Here is a 23,982-nt window from a genome sequence, read left to right as displayed (position 1 = left end):
AGATCTTCCAGATTCTGTGCTTCCTCACTTCAAAATGTATTAGACTGATCCCAGTGTTTTCTTCAGTTTTAACCTAAGTCTGTCCACATCTCCCCCCCCTCCCCCCCTCAGTCCCTCTCCCTAAGATTTCAATCCTAAAGCCATCTAAGTGTACATAGTAATTTGTTTGGCTAGACTGTAGCTTTCTGTTGTGCAGTTATTAAAAACAGTTTTTTCCCTTCTTCTGAGCAATTCTAAGAAGCACCTACTAAACAAATATTAAGGAAAATGCCTAGAGAGGAAAAGTCAAAGTAGCTTTCTGAGTGCATCCCAGGCACAACCTAATTTAGTCTCTTATACGCCAGCACTAAAGAGGTCATCAAAAAGAATTACCACATTTCCTCAGAGCTCTACTAACAGTCAATTCCCAGAGGTTTCTGCTCCAAGAAAAAAAAAATAAATCTAACAAGCACTGAAAAAGCAGATAGGCAGAAAACAGCTTCGGGGGCATAAACTGTTCTACTAAAGTTTAGGACATTGTGGAGTAGTTTTCCCAATTCGGACATGGAAGACTATACAGCACCACCTTGTGAGCTTCCTCGAAAAGTACTCTTTTCGAGGAAGAAAAAAGTACTTTTCGAGGAAGAAAGTACTTTTGAAGAGACTAGAGATACCATCAGAAGCACACTAATCAGACTTAGAGCTTGGCTAACAAAACAGGCAAAGGCTCTGAAGCTTGGCTTCAACACACATGGCTGACGTATCAAGTCAGCCAAAAAATCAGATGTCATGCAAAAAGAATATAATTCAAAGGAACAGAAAAAGACCAGAAAAATTACCCCCATGTGTATTAAATAGGCTATTACTGGGAATGTTACTGATGTCCTTTACAACAGGGTCTGTCAGCGCTTCTCAATAGTGGCCAAATCTTCATAACTGCTATCTTCCTGACCTCACTGTGAATGGATGAAGCTTGCGCCATTGGTGGCACCAACATCCAGCTTGGAATGAAGTGACAGAAACCTCTGATGTCTTCTGCTACTTTAGTCCTAGCACAAATACTCTCTTTTGGAAACTGGCAAGCAAAAAGTGCAGCCACTGCATTCCTCACACAGTGCACCATCAGGAAAATGCAGTCTGTACAGTGACTTTTTTGTATGTTGAAATAATTGGGAGAAACCCTGATGTGACTACAAACATATATGCGTAAGAGTGCCTTGGAATGATACAGCTTACTCTTCTCTTGAATAAAAGTAAGCCAACACAAGCTCAGTGAAATCGTATCAAGGCTAGAGCTACAGAACTTTAACTTAGCACCTCATTTGTGACTACTAAGATGAAAATAGAGGCAGCTGATTCTTGCAGAGTTGGGTCACTTAGAATATGGCTGGTCCCAGAATACTGCTTTACAGAAGAGGAAGCCCTGCTATGTGTCCTTCAGTGAAAAATTTTGCTTATCACAAAGATATCCAAGAAGAAATGCTAGCAATAGCTTTAGCTGATGTTTGAAGGGTGGTTCTCTTATCTATAAGACAAATCAGTGGGTAAAAAAATTGTTGACAACATTCATGCCTTCTGTCCTTTCTATAGCTCTGAGGTTTTGTCCTTCAGTCTCCACATCAAAAACAGAGTGAGAGAAGCACTACTAAAGCAGAATAATGGTGATGTTTATTTCTCCAAGTTAACTTAATAGTTAGCTTTGAAGGTTTTTTATTCAGAGTAAAGTCAAGAGAAAGTGTCTTCTGATTTATATATACATACACACTTAATAAATTCTCAAGTAGCTCATATTAAGTTAAATATGAAGACCCACATTTTACAGTCTAATAAAAACAGTCTAGCAAGTCTTTGTTTCCTTCAGAAAACAAATTTTCTTTTCCCACTAATCCCTTTTTCTCACATTGTTCCAGTCTAATTTTACTTATTTTAAAAAAGATAAGTGGCCGTAATTAGATTGCATGCCAGACAGTGTTTTAACAGTGTCATGCACTGAGCATAATACAAAGGGAAAGTAATATTCCCTATTTCTGCTGAAATAATGTGTCCAATATAGCCTAGAAGTACATTTGCCATTTTTTCCCTGGTGCCTCCTGTGTCTTGTGAATGAGTACTATACTCAGGTAATTTTCCAAGCAACTTTCCTCCAGCACCCTATTAGCGTTTCAATAAAACATACCTCTGTTGTGTCCCCTTTGACTCTTCTTCCTAGTGCCTGTACTAATTCCTATCTTCTGTAAGTTGCTGATAACTTTTCACAAGACATCATACCAAATCTTCTACTGAACTTAACATGAATTTTACTCTTTCACTTCCTTTGCCTGGACTGTTTGTTTGTTTTTGTTACAGAGGAAAGAAAAAGAAGCTTGCCTTCACCACCTGTTATTCTTGTTCTCCATGATTTTAATTACTCTTGCTTGATATTTGCTTTTAACATCTATGTGCCATTGAGGTCACACAAAAAGCTGCCCAGAAAATACATCATAAATAGCATTACCACCTGACCCAGCTCACCTCAGAGAGAGGGATGTATTCAGATGTGCTTAAATTCATAGGATGTAGAGGGTGCTATTGCACCAAGCATCTAACATTCGTTTTAGTATAACTCTGGGAAGATCAGGGTTTGTATGCTTTTACTAGCTCTTATATAGCTGAAACTCAGGAAATTTACTGTCATTTGCTGAAAGCAAATACTATTAAAAATCATAACTTACTTTTAGTCTTGTAAAAATAAAGATGAGCTGATGGCAGTGTCATTGTTTTAACAGCAATCCAATTTCTATTTTATAAGTCCAATGATGAAACATTGATTTCACTGCCTGATATCAACTGTAAATTTTAAGCATCATGGGAATTATAAGATCAACTCATGTTACAGAGAGCCTAGCATGGAAACTTTGTTCAGTCTCATTTTTTAAACCACAAATCAAATGAAGTTTGGCCTTTTCCATTTATCTTCCAGGTGTCAATAGCACCCTTAAAGTGGCAGAAGAAAGTAATAAGGCTGCTAGATGGATAGCTGAAAATGAATAAGCACTTCTGAAATATTTTCTACTACATATATCATCTCATTTTTCTAGAGAGCCTAGTTTTAGTTTGTCTTGTAATAAGCAAGTTAAAACTTTCACCCTGTCTTCCTCATGTTTCCAGTACATGTATATTTCTTCCACATCAGTATATATCACTGCAGAGGTACAAATGAAGCCAGATTACTTCCAATGGATTCACATTTTTGTTTAAGAAAAATCCCATCTTTTCCTAATATGTTCATAACTGTTCTCATTCAATAGAAGGTGTTATTTAAGACTTTAGTTTAGGTAATCTAAATAGCAGACCTTGGCTTATTTTACTAAAATAGAATTAAGCCAAGTAGCATATTAGTAGTAGTAGTAAGCCTTTATTCATCTCACCTAAATATTAGTAAGCCAAGTTTGTAAGCCATTGAAATGGCAAAAGAAAGCTGGCAGAAATTGCCTCAAGAGAGCTGGGAGCATCTCTCTACATAAAATGGAGTCTATAACTTTTTAATCATTTCTTGCATGCAAATCTCATGGTAAGGCCAAGTTTTTTGTCCATGTGGTTCTTACCAAGAAGAGGACCAAACCACTCTGGGAGTCAGACTGGAGAGCTGACTTATCATAGACAAGCTTTCTTCACTTGCAGGACAAAAGAAAAAAAAGAAAAAAAAAATCAATACTTGTAACACTATGCTGTTTTAAGAGGTCAGAAAATCCAGGACCCTGTGACCAAATCCTTTCATCAGCTGTGATTAAATCAGTTTTCCCTCAGAGAGGATTCCTGAGAGAAATAACCATATCACTGGTGACAAGCTTCTATTGCTGCACTCATCAATACCTTTTAACTAAATGCCATGACAAAAAAAAAAAAAAAAAAAAAAAAAAAAAAAAAAAAACAGGGGGGAAGATTGTTTCTTATACATGCCTAGAAGTGTATCTACACATTTAGGTAGTTAATATGAACATATGAGGGGGGAGGAAAAAAAACAGTACTGAGAGATACTATTGAATTAGGTCTCAGAAAGCTGAAGGATGTGATTTCTCACCATCGCAGATTAAAGAAACAAATAAGTCCCTTCTCCATACACTTTATTTTCTACCTAGCTTACTTGGTTTGTCTGCCCAGATGACTATATTGTGGCTATTAATAACATACATTTAGAACAGCAGAATTGTTATTTGTGTGTCAATGCATATAACATACCCAGTCGAAATAACAATAAATACCCAATTTTGTTTTGCAGGCATTTGAAGAGAAGCTAAGATGACTCACCCATCCCTACCACTTTTTTTCAGTGCCTGAATTTTAAGATGTGTTGGATGGACAACGAACTACTCTAAGTTGATTTGGCAGAGAGAAAAAAAATCTTGCATATATACACAATATGCATATTTCTTCAATACAGCATGTGTGAAACATGAGGGAAAGCATGTGAAGACATAGAAAGACATTCATTCAAATATGTAAAAATCATCGTGTACCGGAAGATGCAGATTTAAAGACTCCACAGGTTTATGTCCCAACTGAAAATATCAGAGAATGCTTCCTCAGGGTAGTTTCTTTACTAGATGTACTGCCAATTCCTGTTTCTCTGATCAGCTAAGGTAGCAACTTGTCCTGTTGGCTTGGTGCAGCAGGTTAGCACCTCCTGGGCTCCCGTGGCAAGCAGCAGCTTCCGCTTCCTTCTCCTACCCCCCAAATATCCAAACGTACATATACACTCACACCCCTCACCTCCAGGAGGATGCACACCATTGCCTACATGCATTTCTGTAAGCTTTTTCTTTCTTCAGTATCTCAGAGTCCCTCAGTGCCCCATGAGAGGGTCTGCAAAAAGCCAAAAATTTTCCCACTGTAGGAAGCTAAAGACGCTTAAGGAAGCAGACATAGATGAATGCTTTCAACTGCGCATTAATACCTGTTCTCAGATCTTCCTGCTGGGAAAACTGAATCCTGAATGCTTCAGCCATGAGCTATCTATTCACAATTTTGGTGTTTAAGTAGTGCTTACGTTTACCCAGGAAATCTGTGCAGCAGTCTGATATTCCTTCACCTCCCACTGTCTTTGTGAGTAGTTGCAGCTGAGGTTGTTGTTGGTGCCTAAAACTGCACTGAAGGTAGAGGGCCAAAAGCTGAAGATGGACAAGAAAATAGCAAAATTCAGAGAATAAGTGTAAAGGAATGGTGTTCCCGTTCTCTAAGATAATATGGCTTACGCTGACTTTACATGACGTTTTACAAGTTTAATCTTTCCTGGTTTTCAATATTTTCAGCACACAAGAATTCAGAAAAGAAAGGTGAAGACTGTGCTATAGTGCTTACAACTCTTCTTTTAGGAACTGATAGCAGTGAGAGCACAGAGAAAATCTTGGCTGGATAAACAGTCATACAAGTGTGCCGTGTTGAATTGTTTCCAGGGTAATACTTTTTGTCCTCAAGACATGTTAGCTTTTATTATTACTTTTAAAGTAGGAGACAAATACTAGATTAAAAACAGGAAAAAAAAACAAAACAAAACATTTTTTAGTGGCAGTTTCATACTCTTTTCTGTACTGGCATAGATATAAAGGAGCAGCAAAGAGCCCTGACTGACGATAAGAAGGCTGAAATACATGAATCTGCTACAGCAGTCACTAAGAGACTTTAGTAACCATTATCTCCACATTTTTCTGAAAGAAAACTGGAAGAGGTTTGCCTGCTAGCTGCCTAGCATGACCCGAGAAGAACAGAAAATTATGCTTTTTACACACTTCTCAGTAGTGTCATACATCAAAGACAGATCATTTTACGCTTGTTTATTTGCACTCCCTGTCAAATCTAGTTATTAAGATCATAAGCTTTCTGGGACATGAACTTCACCGGTTTTTGTGTCTAGCCCCCCACAACACATACCTCAGTGATGACGGAAATCCTTTGACAAACCATGCTGCAAAAATAAATACAAAAGATTCAGTTCAATGGTTTCAGGGTCAGCATAATCATAGCATGAATGCAATGCCTAAATTTTAAATCAAATATTTAATAAAGCAAAAAGGATGAAAAACGTCATTATTTTATTGTCTCCAACAACATGCTCTGCTCATTAAAAGAAAAAGCAAAGGACGTGTTGGCAACTCCGTTCAGCACTACAATGCAGCCACTTCCATTATGACTTTTTGAAGTATATATTTTGATGTCTGTTTGCTAGGAATAAGGGAAGGTGAAAGATGACTCAGCTCTAGAAAACGAGATGCTTATTAGTTCTTATGGGGATAGGTGGAGGGATGAGCCATGAGATCAGAAAACTGCTATTTGTCCATCAGGGCAAGGGACCAATTTTCAGTGTAACAGAAGAACACAAATGACTGCAGATGATAACTCACCAACAGTTTGTTACTGAGGAACAGCAGTTCAATACACTGATACTAACACTTACGGGCTTGCAAATACTATAATTGCAATAAGCAGATTCACTGGCACCTACAAATTATCATCTAAAACAAATGAGAAAACAAAGGTCAGGCTGACATAAGGTGCTCTGAAGTTCAGCCAATTCATGATTTTGATTCATGGCAGAGCTATGTCTCCATGCAGTCCTTCCTTTGAGGGTGCTGTCGGTTCCAGGATGCCTCCATTTATAGCCACCTCTTTTTGCTGATGCACAGCTTAACTACAGGCAGGTCTGAGTGCAAGTCAACACAACCAGTACACGCTTCTGGAGCTCCACCTGACCTGCACCAGAGAGCTGAACCAGCACAGCAGCTTGTCTTGCAGAGAAGCACTCAGCCCTCTAACATCAGAGCAGCTCATGGGAGAGATGGATTTGCAGCCCCCTTGCTCAGTCTCTCCAGGTACATCCTGAGAGAAATGCAGCCTGAAACTTTCTCCTACGCATACATGTGAATGTTATAGTTTCATTCACACTTGTGACAAGTCTGGGTTTTCCTGACCTTTCTTGTGGCAGGAGGCACAGGTGGAGGGCCTCTTTGGAAACTGAGGATGCAGAACTTTAATTGGAAGTGCAGCATCATACACTCATTTCACTTGGAGATGAAGAGCATTCAGAGCCAAGTTCCGAACGTGGGTGGTCTCTCTCTCCGTGGTGAGCATAGCTTTGCTTTACTCATCTGAGCCCTAACAGCAGCCAGACTTGCTTGCAGTTCTCTCCCCCTTTGAAGAGGTCCTGCCATAATGTCAGCCTCTCCCTAATCTTTCAGCTGATTGTCTTTTGATCTTCACTTTGGCTAATAACCAGGTTTGTGCTGGTGTGTCTGAAGTCCTATTTTGTTTGAAGCAACGGACCTTGACAACACTTTAGCTTTCTACTGAGTTTCTGTAACACCTTCTGACTGGCCTCAGTGTGTCTCACATAGTCTATAGCCACATCCCAGCTTCCTGGAGCTTCTCTGTGATATAAGCAATTTCCACTCACAGTTTTAACCCTTTCTACCTGACACGTACAGTAGGTTCGTGCATACTTTTAGCCAGCTATACTTGTACAAAGAAATACAAACATGCATATAGCTATGACCTGGGATAAAGTGTTTTAAGCCACTAAGCACAGAGACCTATGTGGAAGAAACATCAAAAGATAACATAGAAATGTAAATTTCCCTTCTCCCTAAGCCTCACACTCCAGGATTTGACAAGAGGAAACAGCAGTCCATGAGACACCATACAGGTCGGATAGCTGGAACAACACCTCTGCTGTGTTCTGCTGTGGTAGTGCACTGTTGTAGCAACCTGAAACAAGAACAGACTGAACAGGAGGCACAGCTTTTATCTGGGAGAACTTTCCTGTCTTCTACTTTTCTCTCGAGTGCCCTGAAATTCAGTATACAGTGCATCTGACCAAACAGCTCCAAAAACTTAAAGAAACCTCTACAAGGTAGCGTATGAGATTGAAACAGGGAGTTAATATTTAGTCTTCAAGACTGAGGCACAAAGTAAAACAATGACTTCAGTACAGAAGGTACAGACACAGCACTAGAGCGGGCTTCTGACAGCACACAATGCAATTGCCACAATGTTGAAGATAGAAGATTTGCTACTGTAAAAGACAAGTATTTCCAACAACTGACGTAGATAAACACAATTATGGCAAGAACTTTAATGCTACTTGAAATCTTTTTATTGAAACGGGATTGTAAGACATATATTGTGACACAGTGACAGCGTAGTGAGCTCAGACTCAGAAGAAATTTGTTGTTGGCTCTGTTGAGGTAGGAGAATAAGGTTTACTAGCTTTCTCACGTTATGAAACATTTCATATTTTGCCACCTGTAACAGGTAAGTATTTGCCACATCTGTACAGCCTACTTCTTTTCCCACCACAGAAACAGAAGGAAAATTTGATGTCAAAGTCCTACCTAAATGGAAGTTAGCACATTTTCTTCTTCTTTCCTTTCCCGAGGGAGAAAAAAAAAGCTGTACCTCCTCTACCCCCTTGCTTACATTAGGGAAACTGAACAGAGACAGGCTGCTTTTCTGAGATAGCATCACTCTGAGTTTGTGCTGCAAAAGCACATCAGACCCCACCTGAATATCTTGCTTCCCAATACGATGCCTACATCTGCTGCTGCTTCTCCTAACAGTCACAGCTCATTTGCCAGAGCATACAGATTTCATAAACCAGTAACCCCAGGAGCATTCCTAGCCTGTGGATGGTGTGAATTTTCACAGCTGTAAAATGAGATATTTTTGTTTCCCCTCACTTAAAGACAGTTCAGCAAAGGCACCTGGAAATAATCCTTTGTGTTAAGCACCTTCCAGTGGCTCTAAGCATTATTTAGCTGCATATAACTTATCTGAACAGGCAAGCAAAGGAAATACAATTCCCCGGATTAAACCCTCCAGTAATTTTTATTTTGAGTACAGAAGCTGGTTTGGATAAAAAGAAGGGAGGAGAGATATCAAGGGGAAAAAATAGAACAGGAAGGCAGGGATAAGAGAAGAGCAGAAACTATGCAGAAAAAAACAAACAAAACAGACTGTCCATACTTCAAAACAAGTATTAATGTTGTTATATCACTAGCTACAGACACCAGTTCATGCAAGGATGGCTCTGCCACTCCAAACTCCTCATCTTTCTTTCTAGCAATCCTATGCTAGGAAGAGGCAGCTTGCTGGGGGCAGTGATGTGATACATACAGCCTTCTTGAACAGCTCATGAGCCACAGTTTCTACACAATTAACAGAAGTAACCCAGGCAGGGGCCCAGTGATAGTCCAGGTCCCTACCTAGGGGGAAAAGCAAGTCAGCAGAAGCTGCTGTGGCCACATCACCCCAGGACCACATACTTGTCCCAGCCCAGTCTCCTCCAGCAATGGGAAGAAGGGTGGTGGAAGCTGCTTCCTCAATGAAAGCTTCTCTGAAAGACCCTCTCCTCAGGAGACTTGAGATATATAACAGTGTTGGTCAGGGATGGCAGCTTATGGAGAGCTAATTCAAGCACAGGCAGAAGTAAGAGATGATTTGACATTTATAAGAAAATAATTGGACAAGCAAAGCAGACTCACTCCCTCTCCCAATGTGTACATGCCAATCTGCCCACTTTATATAACATATTTCTGCTGCTTAGAGCTGCATTCATGGCTTTCACATTTTTTTCTGGGTGTCAGTAAAACTTCAAGATTTAGAAGTTTGAAGAAGGGGTCCTGTTACCTATGGACTTCTACAAGACAACCAAAAAATAATAGCTTTCTGAGAAAAAAAATGTTACTGGTATTTCCTAAAAATCCACATAAGCTTACTTACCTCCTGCTGATTCTTCTCAGAATTATGGCTCCAAAGAAGGATAAAAGCCACATTAACTCATTGAAGCTCCCTCTTCATAACTTTGTGTCAGCTAGTCTTGGCATGTATAAGCAGCACTACGCTATCTATCTTTGATGACCCAGGAGATACAGCCTTCAGCTTGGTAAGAGCAGATCTGCTGAGAAGGAAGAAGAAAGCACAAGAAGTACAATAAGCCTCACGGTGCAGTCAGAGAGCTTCTCTCCCCACACGTGTCAGAGTAGCTTTTACCACCATTTTTCAATCCAGTACTAAAGTAGGGTTAAAAGTTATTAAATTTATAAGCAGGCTAAATCTGTAAATTTGTTGTCATTGCCACACAACTACAGAGCATCCTGCAATCACCTGAACAGCTGGGCATTCAGGAGGCACCCACCTCCATTCTCAGGTTGCACCTGCTTTTCTGATTAAGATTGAAAGCAAACATCAAAATGATGAGGAAATACACCTTTGCTGAATTATACATTCTTTGGGGCTATCTTTTTATCACAAACAGGTCATTTTGAGAAAATTCAGCCTCCTGTTCCCCAAGAGTAGTGCCTAAGGAAACCCATTGATAGCAAATGGCAACCTGCAGATTTTCTGCTGTAAAAAGTTTATTTTCCCATTTACATTACTGCACCATGTGCTAGCATAAACACACAACTAGAAGTCTTCTCACAAAATTGCTCTTTGCATCATCTTGACTCTAGTCCTGCCCCTTTCTTAAAAATAATGTTGATAAATTTGATCTAATTCAATCCAGTTACGTTTTCTGTGTTTCCGCACTCAAAAGCACTTCTCTCTCTCTCTCTCTCTCTCTCTCTCTCTCTCCCTCCCTTTCCCTTTCCCTTTCTCTCTTCCTCTTTTTTTTTTTTTTCTTTTTGTTTCTTTTGTTTCTGCTGTATCAAGTGATACACTAAAGAAGTTACTTCCCCCCCTACAAATTTTATCTTCTGGCTGCAAGAAAACCCCTGCTGCATTTATATGCACAAACAAGCGGAAAGTGAGTTTTGCCATATACATGGCTGTTTATTTCACTGGTGGAGATCACAGAAGACAGTGAAGGCACCTCAGTCGGTCACTCTCATTACAGTCATCAGACACACAGGTACTGTGTGTGCTCAGCAGGAAAAACACAGCAGTGTGAAGATAGTTATGGAAATGAAACACTCTGCCAAAAGCTTCAACCTGCTGTCAGCTCTGGTAAGATAAAGCACAAGCATAATTAGATTTTCAGTGGCACAGGCTAGTTAGCTCTCAAGCTACCGTACACCTTCTCAAGTAGAAAGGGCATCTGATTGTAACTGTGTCAGGGCCCAGCAGGGTGTGAAGTGCAGAACTGCATTTTAAGGATCATTCAGAGTTGGGAATGGATGTGCCTTTCATGTGTGGTATCAAATGCTCACGTAACTTTCCAATGTGATGATAAGTTATTTACAACAGAATTAATTCCTATGGTTTATGAAGTGAAATCGGCCATTAAACAAGGAAAAATATTCATCCCCCTCCAAATTCAACAACTGTGGTAAGGTCAGAGACACTGGGGGCACATGCTTTCCTCAGCTGCAGATTCCCAGGATTGCTCCATCCTTCCCTGCAGACTTTATGTCCCTGCTATGTTCCCCTCCGGGCACTGCCAGGGTGCAGGCTGCTTTGCTTAGGTGCACATCACACCTAGATGCGTCTGGCTCATCCTTAAGCTCATAGCAGGAGATGCAGACTGTGAAGCCAACTATAGCTCCAGATATAGTTCACCTATGTCTGAAATGCTCTTTGCTCATCAGCACAGAGGCTTTGCCCCTGCCCCAGGCCTCCCTTCCTACAGCCAAGCTTTGTTCAACTTTCAGAGGAGAGCATATGATGCCTCTCTTTTTGGTTTTCAGTTTTCAGCTCCATAAAGCTATGCTGTCCAGTATATTTCATTAGAGTACTCGTTTGACAAGCGAAACTTTTATTTTTGTACCTGACATGAAGCAGACACTACAGACTTCATATGAATGGAACAGGATGCCAATTTCCTTTCTTTGGAAATGCTACAAAAACTTCTATTACTTTCCCATCATGAATAGATCATTATTGAATTTTAAGCCATTTTCAGAGGATTCTGCATCATTAAAACCAAGACATTGAAAAAACATTTTGTTCCAAAGTATTTGAACAGCTAGTTTTGATTCAGATAAGGAAATGGAACACAATAGTGCATTCTTGCCATTTACATCTGAGCACACTTAAATAAGAAGCAAGACTAATTGTATTTCCTGAAAATGTAGAAGTGCATGGAAAAAGAATGACTTTGTGGTCTGAGATTTACTTACTTTGCATTATACTATTCGGGTCTCAACATGTTTTAAAGCAAGCATACTTTTAGTGCTTTAACTGTTTCTCTTCAAAAGCTTTTTAAAATTTTGTGTAAATGCAATACCCTTATTACATGCTTTCTTATTGCTATTTTTAACTATCTAGGCAACTGAAAAAGGTGCAAAAAATGCTGAGCGTTGGTAAAGAAGTCTTACAGAGGAAGCTGAATAGATTGCACTCCTTAGGTTTAGCACAGAGAAATCAAGGACTAATTTTAAGTACTAGGTGTCTAATTCTACAGTAAGAAAATACTAAAGAATTTAGAATACTAAAAATATTAAAGAATTATTCAGTCTAGTGTTAAAGACATACAACCAATAAATGGATTTCAGTAGCACCTATTGAAGTGAAATTTCAGTGAAACTGACTGAATAATTTGCTTACATGACTAGCCATGCAGTATAGTAAGGGCAGCAGCAAATCTGGCATCTCTAGCTATTTTAACATCAGATGAGATGCTTTTTTCTTGGAAACTATTTAGTTAAGCAAGTTGTGCTGAACCCAAGAGTAGCCAAGTTATAGTTTTAGTTGTTCAGAAGCTAAGTACCCATTGTCTCTTTCTGGGGAAAAATAATAATTAAAAAATCAGGTAAGCAGGTGATCAAATAAGTATTATAATACTAGCATACCATCCATTCACGCAAAACAAATAGGGCAGATGGTCATTAGTTTCCCCAGACTTCAAACTCTTAGATTCTACACTAGAATCTACACTAGAAACTAATTTTGAGCTAGTAAATTCTTATAAGTATAAACACAGAAAACAAATACTCAGAAAGAGATGGATCTGGCAACAGTACTTATTCTCTTGTTTGTAAGAAACCAATTGTGTCCTCCAACAGATGAAGGAAGGCTTATTGCCTGCCCTCCTCTGAGTTTTCTCCAATGGAGATATTATTAAGGTTGGTCTGGGACAGAAGTACACTTTAAAATACATCAGAAAAATACCACAGATTTAAACTCCTCTTACACAGTATTAGAAGGTTTGTTTCTTAATTAAATAAAATAAAAAAAATATATATTTTGAAATAATTTACCTCAAAATCAGACCAGGCTGCTCATCAGCTATGGTTATACAAAACTGTATGGTTATATGAAGCTATGGTTCATATGAGAAAAACTTTTTTTTTACATTCATGGTTACACTGATTTCAGCAAGACGATGAAAACTCAGAAAATCTTCTTTAAATTATTATACACACAGCTTTTTTATTTGCTATTTAACACTGATTAGCATAGGTACCTGAAAACTTTTCTGACAAAGAGAGGAAAACCACATGTCCCACTGTAGCTAAGGCTCAGCCAGGAGGGATGATCCCACCCCCTGTCCCAATCTCAGGCCCTTCAACCTTGGTTCCCCCATAGATCTGCCAAGTGGATCATTTTACTTAATATTTTGGGTCAGCTCAGTTGTATTTCCTGTTTCTTCTGAGTCTAATAGCTGAGCAGTGAAGGCTCCCTATCCAGCAGGATGTGCTTGTTATCGCTGGTCCTGCCTATGGTGAGGCAAGGGCAGAGCTCTTTACTGCTTGATATTAAACTCCAACATATCTGGAAATATTTAATATGTTACTATGTTACTAAGGCTCAACAAGAATTTTTATTCAGTGCAAACGAAGTAATCTGGCTGGTAGACACAATTTGGAAATGTGCAAGTGGCCTAAAGTACAGGAATTATGGCTCTTAGGTAGGCATCCAGGACAGGTTTTGGACAGTTAGGGCACATCCTGCCAAACCCAGGAAGAAGGATGAACCTTCTGTTACTTCAGTAAACCCAGGTGAGACATTTTGGTGCCAGCTTTGGCACCAAATGTATGGCACATTTTGAGCCATACGTCTCCCAGAAGTTGTCAGGTACCCCATTGTTCTCATTTCTCCTACCTCAGTTTGGAGAAAAATAACCATCTCTGAAAACACTTTGGGGATGGAAGTTCTAGATATTCAAATTACTCCCACAGATGCAATTATTTTTCTCAGTGCTGCGTGGTACAATTTCATGGTTGAAAGGGTATTTATTCTGAGTGCCACTCAAGTGCCACCCAAATGAAAGAAAAAAGCAGAACACAGAATCGAACACAATCATAGCTTGAAAAAAACAGGAATATTTAACCTACAGAAAAGACAGGCACAGTATTAGTACACAAATAAATAATAAGGAGGTTAGCCACAGATTATGGCCACTGCAATCAGTCGCTGCAGGCAGAACAAGGCTGGGAAGTGAAGTTATTGCAGGGAGTACTGAAGCTAAATGGTAGGGAGGGAACTTGACTCACTGTAAACAAATGGAGCTGCCAGGTAAAATGGTAGACCCACCATAATTGAAGATATTTTAGGCTGAGCCAGACATCCAAAGGTGAATGAGAAATGATTAAATTAACATCCTCCCCTCCTGCAACTAGAAAGAAAGAATAGATCAGCTAATTGCAAATTCAGAAAGGCAGTTAAAAACAAAACAAAACAAAACAAAAACAAAACAAATCAACCAACCAAACAAACAAAAAAACACAAGTCCACTCAAAACCACTTATATAAGTAAATAACTTTCCCAGAGCAGCAAGGATAACAGAGAAAACATGAAAAAAGCATCACTTGCACTGTTCATTTACTGAACACCTTGGTAGTGAAAGATGCTTAGATAATTCCCTGATGAAATAGAAGTCTGACTTCTGGCATGTGAAGGAAGTTTTCTCAGTTATGGTTTACTTTAAACTAAAACATCACACAGCAAGTGACTTATGCCACTTTTAAAGTGGACACGTATATCTCTAATTCTAATATGGCAAAACGTGATATGCACATATTTAAGATTCATGTAAAAAAGAAAAAGAAAACAAAGAAGAAAGGAAGGAAGGAAGGAAGGAAGGAAGGAAGGAAGGAAGGAAGGAAGGAAGGAAGGAAGGAAGGAAGGAAGGAAGGAAGGAAGGAAGGAAGGAAGGGAGGGAGGGAGGGAGGGAGGGAGGGAGGGAGGGAGGAAGAGAAAAGAGAGAGAGAGAGAGAGAGAGAGAAAGAGAGAAAGAGAGAAAGAGAGAAAGAGAGAAAGAGAGAAAGAGAGAGAGAGAGAGAGAGAAAGAAAGAAAGAAAGAAAGAAAGAAAGAAAGAAAGAAAGAAAGAAAGAAAGAAAGAAAGAAAGAAAGAAAGAAAGAAAGAAAGAAAGAAAAGAAAGAAAGAAAAAAGAGCCCCAAAGCACATTCTCTCCAGAACAGTCTTTCTAGCTATCAAAATATTATGGATCTTGCAGAATTTAAGAAATAGTAGTTCCTATGAAATATTATGATTTCATCAATTTAGTATTTCTTGACTGAAACTTTCCACTGAAAACTGTAGCTTCATTCTAGTAGCACCAGAATCCACAGATATAGAATCATAGAATCATAGAATATCCCGAGTTGGAAGGGACCCATAAGGATCATCAAGTCTAACTCCTGGCACTGCACAGGTCTGCCCAAAATTTTAGACCATGTGACTAAGTGCACAGTCCAATCACTTTCTAAATTCAGACAGGCTTGGTGCAGTGACTACTTCACTGGGGAGCCTGTTCCAGTGTGCAACCACCCTCTTGGTGAAGAACCTCTTCCTGATGTCCAGCCTAAACTTCCCCTGCCTCAGCTTAACACCATTCCCACGAGTCCTATCACTGGTGTTTACAGAGAATAGGTCTCCTGCCTCTCCAGTCCCCCTCATGAGGAAGTTGTAGACCGCAATGAGGTCCCCCCTCAGCCTCCTCTTCTCCAGGCTGAACAGGCCCAGTGCCCTCAGCCGCTCCTCATACATCTTCCCCTCTAGGCCCTTCACCATCTTTGTCGCCCTCCTCTGGACACTCTCCAACAATTTAATGTCCTTCTTGTACTGTGGTGCCCAGAACTGCACACAGTATTCAAGGTGAGGCTGCACCAGCGCAGAGTAAAGCGGGACAATAGAGCGTCTCATTGCCCAGTCTGTACGTATAGCCAGGGTTGCCCCATCCCTGGTGCAGGACCCGGCACTTGCTCTTGTTAAACTTGTGGTTGGTGATCGCATAGCTCTCCAATCTGTCCAGATCTCTCTGCAAGGTCTTTCCACCCTCAGCCAAGTCCACAACTCCTCCAAGTTTGGTGTCATTGGCAAATTTGCTCAAAACATCTTCTAGTCCTATATCCAAATCATTTATAGACACTGAAGAGGACTGGCCCTAAAATGGAGCCTTGAGGGACCCCACTAGTGACCATCTGCCAGTCAAATGTGGCCTCATTAACCACAACCCTTTGAGCCATACCTGTCAGCCAATTGCTCACCCATCGTATGGTATGTCCAGCATAAGCTGTATGCTGGACATTTTGTCCAGTAGGATCCTATGGGAAACATGTCAAAAGCCTTGCTGAAGTCCAAAAAGATCACATCAGCTAGTTTCCCTTGGTCAACTAGATGGGTGATCTTATCATAAAAGGAAATCAAATTTGTTAGGCAGCACCTACCCCTCATGGCTGGGACCAAAGACTGCATTGTTCCCCAGGTGCACTTCAGTAACTTCAAGAATCATCTTCTCCATAACTTTACCAGACACTGACGTGAGACTGACAGGCCTGTAATTGCTGGGGTCTTCTTTCTTACCCTTCTTGAAAATTGGCACAACATTTGCCACCTTCCAGTCTACTGGGATCTCTCCAGATTCCCAAGATCATTGAAGAATAATTGAGAGAGGTCTCACAATGATGTCAACCGGCTCTTTAAGCACCCTGGGATGGATCCCATCCGGACCCATGGACTTGTATGGGTCCAGGTGGAGCAGCAAATCCTGCACACATTCAGGGTCAGTTGGGAGATTGTAATTCCCACCGTCATGGTCCTCACACTCAGGGCACCTAGGGTCCCGAAGGGTTCAAGAACAGCTCAGAACTGCCAGCATTAGTGACTGTCAGAGTGTGAGGTGGGCAGTGGCAGAAAAGAAATGATTTCAAAGGGATGATAGAAGCTAAATTTTAGGTTGACTGCTCTGATGCAACATTGGATATATTGCTTATAGCAAGAGGTTCTATAGTGTGGGGAACATCCCAAATTAAAAAGATCAATATGAGGAATGACTTGCAGACCTTGATAAAGAAAGGAAACGGGAGCTGAAGGTAGCCTAGCCACATACTGAAATACTACCAGTGTTCAAACTTGCAATAGAAGCAGTGTTAATTTACTTGCAAGTATTTTTGCTTTGTATTTTGAGACAGATATCATTTCAGTGACAGCAATAGAGCTTTATTATTTACATCAACACAACTCTTGAACCTTTAGTTTAATAAATGAGAGAATTATATGTGAGCATAGCAGTTATGCATATATAAAATAAGGAATGTATGCACAGGATGGTTACAGTATTGTTCCATAGAATTTCAATGCTTACAGTGTGCATCAAATTCTTTTTTTTTTTTTTTTTTCCTGTACACTTTTTGTAATGATAATACGTGGTTAAATTTTTGTTTTATTTAATATGTAGCAGTAAGCCCTGGTATTGTACTGACAGTTCTCTGATAGTTCTTTTGTGAACTTTCAAAGTCAATATAATAATTTGTAGATTTTAGGGGGGGGGAGGTTAAATAAGTAAATAAATATGTATTCAACTAAAGTACACTGAATATGTTTGATACAGTGAACTTCTGGGGAATTATTTTTTTTCTGAGTCACAGTAGCTGTAAAAGATTCAAGCATAGGTGTAGGGTTCTTCAGGGTTCTAGATCATGATAGATTTTTACATGCTGATGGCCTGAAAATGGAGGTGGAATTTTCTTGTGGGGATTTCACCTAGCAAAAAGCAATTCTGAAATTCTAAAAATTCTATATGTTGAAATAAAAACACAGTTAAAAAATAATACAACAACAACAAAACAGATGTGAGCAATGAATGTTTTCATGTACATTGTCACTACTTCATAATCTGTTCTACTGACCACTCTACCAGCTTTGCAGCAGGAACTTGATCTTCATAATTTATCTTAGAATTAAGTGGAAACTAATGTAATCATTCTAAATTCAAACCTGCATTCTCAGGATACATTGCTCCAAGTCTCCCTTTTTGTTGCTTAACAAGATGTTTAAAAATATTCATTAGGAAAACCAGCAATGCTCTCTTAAATCTGAACTACTGTTTGCCAAAAATATTTGCAAGTACCAGACAGATAATATATTTCAAGTGCGCAGGGTGCTGGAAATCTGAGATCCTGACATTTATCTTTCACAGCCTTAGATAAGGTTTTTAATTTTTTACAAGTCTTGCAGTTAACTTAACACACATGGCTGACCATCCATCAAGAGTATATTTCAATTAATAAATTGGATTCAAGGTAAAAGTAAAATTAAGTGCAGATTAACATGCTATGATTAAAGACAGCATAAGAAGGAAAGGCGACACATTCACAGCCTGTAGACAAACCTTACTGCTCTTTATTTTATAAACAGCATGACGGTTTTGAAATAATCCATGGGAACTGCTCTTTGGTATTGCTTGACTCTCCACAATTCAGTCAGCCTCAGGTGCTTTACCTAATTTTGCTTAGGACCACAGACAGAATTTCTTAGAAAATATCAGTTATGTCAAGTGAAAGAAAGCTTACGATTACATAAACTGGTCTCCACAATAAAGGTAAATGTTTCCAGGAAATGTTAATGTGCATTTTTACCTGCAGCAGCAGACCATGACTGTAGTCCTTGGAACATGAGTTCTGCACAGAAAGTCGTTCCTGAACAGCAGCATGATACACTGAAGGATGAGCACACATCTGTAGGGCAGATGAGCAGTTCCTGGAACTTGAGAGACAAGAAGCAGTCAATAAAAGACTGGGCAAATCAAAGAAAAAGAGTCAGGCAACACATTATGTTGAGGACTGCTGCATTGCATGACACAGCCAAAAGAACAGAAAGTTGTGGTCTGAAGAGGACCTCCCCAGCACGGGTACTGTGCTGTCCCAGCCAGGTGAACGGGCTGGAGGACGCACGGCCAGGGCAGGGCTGCAGGCAGCCTGGAGAGCTGAGGGGCACACGGCACAGCATCTGTGCCTCTGCCCTAAACTCTGTGGCTGTGGCAAGGTCCCATCTGCTAGGGCTTGCTGTGAGTCAGAGAGTTCCCATCAGCTGTAAGAGCTTCCTGGAACTGCTGGGTCAATCTCAGCTTAGACCCAGACCTACACAGCCTGCTTTTAGCCTCTCTGTGTTTTGTTCAGGCTGCTGAGAGCAACATCTCATCCTCAGGACTTGATAGCAATGTGCGTTAGGTCTAGTGTCCATTAGCACCAGGTAAAATGTCTTTCATTATGTTTAGGAGCACAGGAACTGAAGGACATCTGAGTCACTGAACGATAGATATCCTGTAACATCTTTGCACTGCTTTATGTCCTCCTTTTTCATCAACTAATCTTGTTGAATGCTTAACAGTTTTGTTTCTTATGATTTTTATTTTTTTTAATCAATGAGGTTAACATTTTTTTTTCCTTTTCTCTCTCAAACAGACTGTTGAAATCATGATGCTTCTGATTTCTGGTCTAAATCTATAGATGGCCTGTTCATAGCCATTTGTTCCTGGGGTGACAGTGTTCTTTACTTCAGTTAAAGCCTGATGTTTAATCCATATACAGACAACAATTATTTCCTTTCACAGAGCTGTTTATGATGAGGTCAGTAACTCCTCTTCTATCAGAAACACTTCTTTCCACACATTTCAGGCCTCTAATAGCATTTTTCATGTCCGTACTTGTCGGCCAATGTGTCATTAAGGCCATACACCTGGGTCTTTTCCACCTCAGGTGTTTCCTGCTGAGATTCTCACATCTTATAAAGAGTTTTAGCTCACAAACATAAAATCTTCTGTTTGTATACTGCTGATCTGAGTTCTGCTGTCATAAGCCAATCCTCAGCCCAGGCTACTGCTTCCTCTTCAATGCCTCAGCGCTCTCACATATTGACCAGCACATGCCAAGTTCACCACTTCTGACCAAAGCAACACTTAACCATTTGTGTCCTATGTTTGACAGACCGATAATACTGATACACTTTCTCTCTACAAAACTGAATAAAGTGCTTTACCCCAGTAGTCCAGATTCCTCCATTTTTTTGTCTATTCTCCTGACATCTGTACAGTTCATTCTTGCTGACCACACCTATGTTCTAACCTGGTGAGGAACTATCACTAGTACTGTAAGTTCAAAAAAATAAAGTCTAGTAAAACCACACTTGCATCTTCATCTGCACAGCTTTAATCCTTCTGTATACTAAAACCAAATGCAGAAGTTGCATTCTCTCTACTTCTTTAAAACTTATTTTACTGCTCATCATAGCTTCAGCCAGAGCATTTCCCCTGTAACTCACCCCTTCAGCAGACTCTTTCTTCACTGCATACACTCTGCAGCTGGGCATTTTAGCTCTATCCCCTAATCTTTAACCTTTGTATAGATCTTAATCAGCATCCTCTTCCTCCACCTCTGGGCACTGGAAAAAGTGTGCCAAAGCCTACCTCTTTCAACGTGTGCCTACCTCATAGGACTACATGACTCACTTGAGTGGAAATCTTTCACCTTCCCATGAGAAAAGGTCACTGGATTCTTCTTTCAGCTCTTTCAGGATCCTTTCCAACCCCACTTCATGCCCTTGTCACTGTTAGAAAACAGCTACTTTGTTTCCAGATCTGTTTTGGTCACAAATTTTTAGCATGCTATTCTTGCTCCTATATACTGTAACTGACCTCTGGACCTCCTGTGGTCTTGCTGTCAAATTAAATTCAGGATGATTAGAGAGGGTTTCTTTTCAAATACTGCAAGCTGAATGTTAATTTACCCTCAACCACAAACAGCAGATCTATACATGCAGACAGACATTTTCACCAGATTTCAGGGCTGGTCGGTCCTTGACATAATAACTCTCTTGACAGCAACTTTGCCAGAGAGAGATTTTGTGAGAAGAGCTATAGCAAGGACAGGGAAGGAGGAACTCACCTTTGCAGAGAGAGCATGAAATGAGAGCAAATACACCAAGTCCAGAGAAAAGAGTGGTGGGAGTGAACTTCAGGAAGTCATGTCAAATGTATTCTAAACACATAAAACATACCTGGCAGAGCAACATTCACCCATCAGCCACAGTTTAGCGTGCAGGAGTCACAGTGCAGTGAATTTAGATATCTCATATCTGGTACCCTGATAAAAATGAGGTGGTGGAAATGTCAAAGTCAGTATTGCATTAAACCATTCCATGTCACCACACATACAAGAAAAACGAAGGTCTGTGATTAGAACTACTACATTACAGAACAGAACCAATGAAGTACAGTTGTCATTGTCTGGTATTTATTGAATCAAAAGCCAAAAATCAAAATGCTTCCAGGGCTAACAAATGATGAAGGAGTTGGGAACTAGTGGATCTATTAAAAAGCAATATAATCAAAAAATTAGCAAACAAAACAAAACCTCCTTTGGCGTCTCAGGATCCATAAGGAATCTGCCCTACTTTTCTAGGGGTGTGGGGAGGGTGTTGAAACAAGAAAAACTAGACACTTGGATTTGTTACTCAGCAGACAAACAGATAAATGAATCCAGGCAAGGTGACCCATGTCCTCCTCATCCTTTTTTTTTTTTTTTTTTTTAATCTGCTTAGCCTTACCTGGAACTTGTGTAGTTAAAAATGGGGGATAGGGAAACACTTTTTAATTTTTTAACACTCTGTATTTAAAAGCTACTTTATGAAGGTGTGCTGATTCATAGATAGCTACCTGTCTGAGCCATTCCTAATAGAGACAATATTTGGAGGCAAGACATTGTGTAGATTACTGATCGGTACCCATTCAATTCACTTTCCCAGTCACACTGACACCGGAAGAAAATTAAATTCAGGTAGGTGGGTAATGACTCAAGATTACCCTTTCTGAATTTCTGAGTTCTCCAAGTGCCAGCTCACTACAATGTAATCACACTTGATTTGATTCTGGGTGTGTTCAACTGGGCTGTGCAATAACCTTTGGGTTCATTTATAAAATGATATTTCTATTGCAGTTTATTACAGTACTGAGACAAACTCTTGGGTAGAAAACAATCAAAGTCTGCCAAGAAGTTCCTCGAATCTGACAGGGATGAAATACACCTTCTTCTTCAGTAGAGATAATTCAATCAGACCAGAGAATCATGATGAACGGTTATTTCCATGGAGACATTCAAGGTATAAGATGGTTTTGATGGGAGATGGTAGTGAAAACAACCACAGCTTCAATCAAAACATGCTCCTATCCTTGGGGAACTCTTATCCAAATAAACTGATACAACATAAGGTGGACTCTGTAAGTTCTCTAGCTGTGATCATGCCACGTGGTAAAACTGTTGAGCTGGTGTGGAGCTAGGGCCTCTTGCCCTGTAAGCTGACTACAGAATTCCTGCAAAGCTTAAATATGAAACACGATGCTGAAAACTCATAGAGTTGCATCAGCCAGTGTTTCACAAAGGATCCAAATAGCAGAGAACAAAAAAGGCTAATTTTCTTGGAAATATGTTCTGTAATAAAATTAATGTCTGAGATCATGGGAGATACAGAAAACAAATTCAGAGCAAATGGAAATGACAAAGTACTGTTTGGAGAAGAAACACGGGATGACAGTTGTTTGAAAATGAGAACAAATCCTAGAGTCAATAGGGCTGGATTTGTGTACCCTCTCACAGGGACCAACGGCAAAGAGAAACATGCTTTACTTTCATATGCTGTATCTGGTACTTAAAGACTCACTACAGAAATATACAATATCTGAAACTTCAGTGCCTGTTCAAATTGAGAAGCCAGACATTATTGGTAGCCATTAGACCTTTTTTTAAAAAGCCTGGAGTTCAGTTCTCCTGAAAACCCACCCTTCAGTGTATGACATGCTCTAGCAATTCTTAGAATATAGACCTGTCTGCTAAGACCTGGCTATCTCACTCCAAAATCTTATCTGAGAGATGCAGAGTGAGGAGTCTTTGGCAGGAGATCAGTTGTACTGATATCAGCTAAATGACATTAAAGTTTTCTCAATACAAATAGCTGAACATAGTTTGACTTTTATGACATCTGTGTTGAATGTCCTGCAGAAAGCACAGTCTGTTCTTTTGCTCTGTTCTTAGCAGGGTCACCTAAACACAAAGGAAAAAAAATAAATCTACTAGGAAGTGATACTTGAACAGGCATCTAGGATGCAGGTAGAAACCCTGCTAGAAGAGTGGCAAGTCTATGTGAACTTTCAGTTAACCTGAAACAAAGCAGAGTTTGTTCAGGCAGGCAGAAGTAAAAACCAATCAAGTTACAATCAGCACCAAACATGTGCGGTGTCAGAAGGTCACAAAGTGAATCACAAGTTCTTGGTAGACATTAAGCCAACAGAGCAAGATACATGACTGGATGAAGGAAATGAGGGGACTGAAGGTGATGGGACCACTCCTGACTTTACATGAAAACCATCTCTAAAACAAACATACATCGAGGCACTGAGGATGACATAAAACTGTTATGCCAAGCTTTATCAAGTGCCAGAAACTGTCCTGGCAGTTCCAACAGCACAGATGAGGGCTGAAAGAATATCAGGGCTCAGTTTGACTGTTTAATCACAGAGCTCCACTATGACAAAAAGATCATTAAGAACTGTGATTTAATTTATCCAAACAAGTTGTCCATTGTAAAACTTTTTTTTGGGAATATTCATTGGGAACAAATAAACTAAAATGTCAAGAGCTGAAATCTGAAATACAGAAACAATCAAAGCAGAAGGTGATCTGAGTATTTTCTAAACAGCAACCTTATCGTGTCCATGTGAGGTGGGAAGGGGGTGAGTCCTGGACTGAGCAATCTAAAACACACTAAATAAAGAAAAAATAACTACATAAAAATCAAACTAAATTGGGCCAAAATACGCAT

Source organism: Netta rufina, assembly GCF_964035555.1.
Source record: "Netta rufina genome assembly, chromosome: 2".
NCBI lineage: Eukaryota > Metazoa > Chordata > Aves > Anseriformes > Anatidae > Netta > Netta rufina.
The sequence above is the reverse complement of the archived record's forward strand: the minus strand, read 5'-3'. Positions refer to the sequence as shown.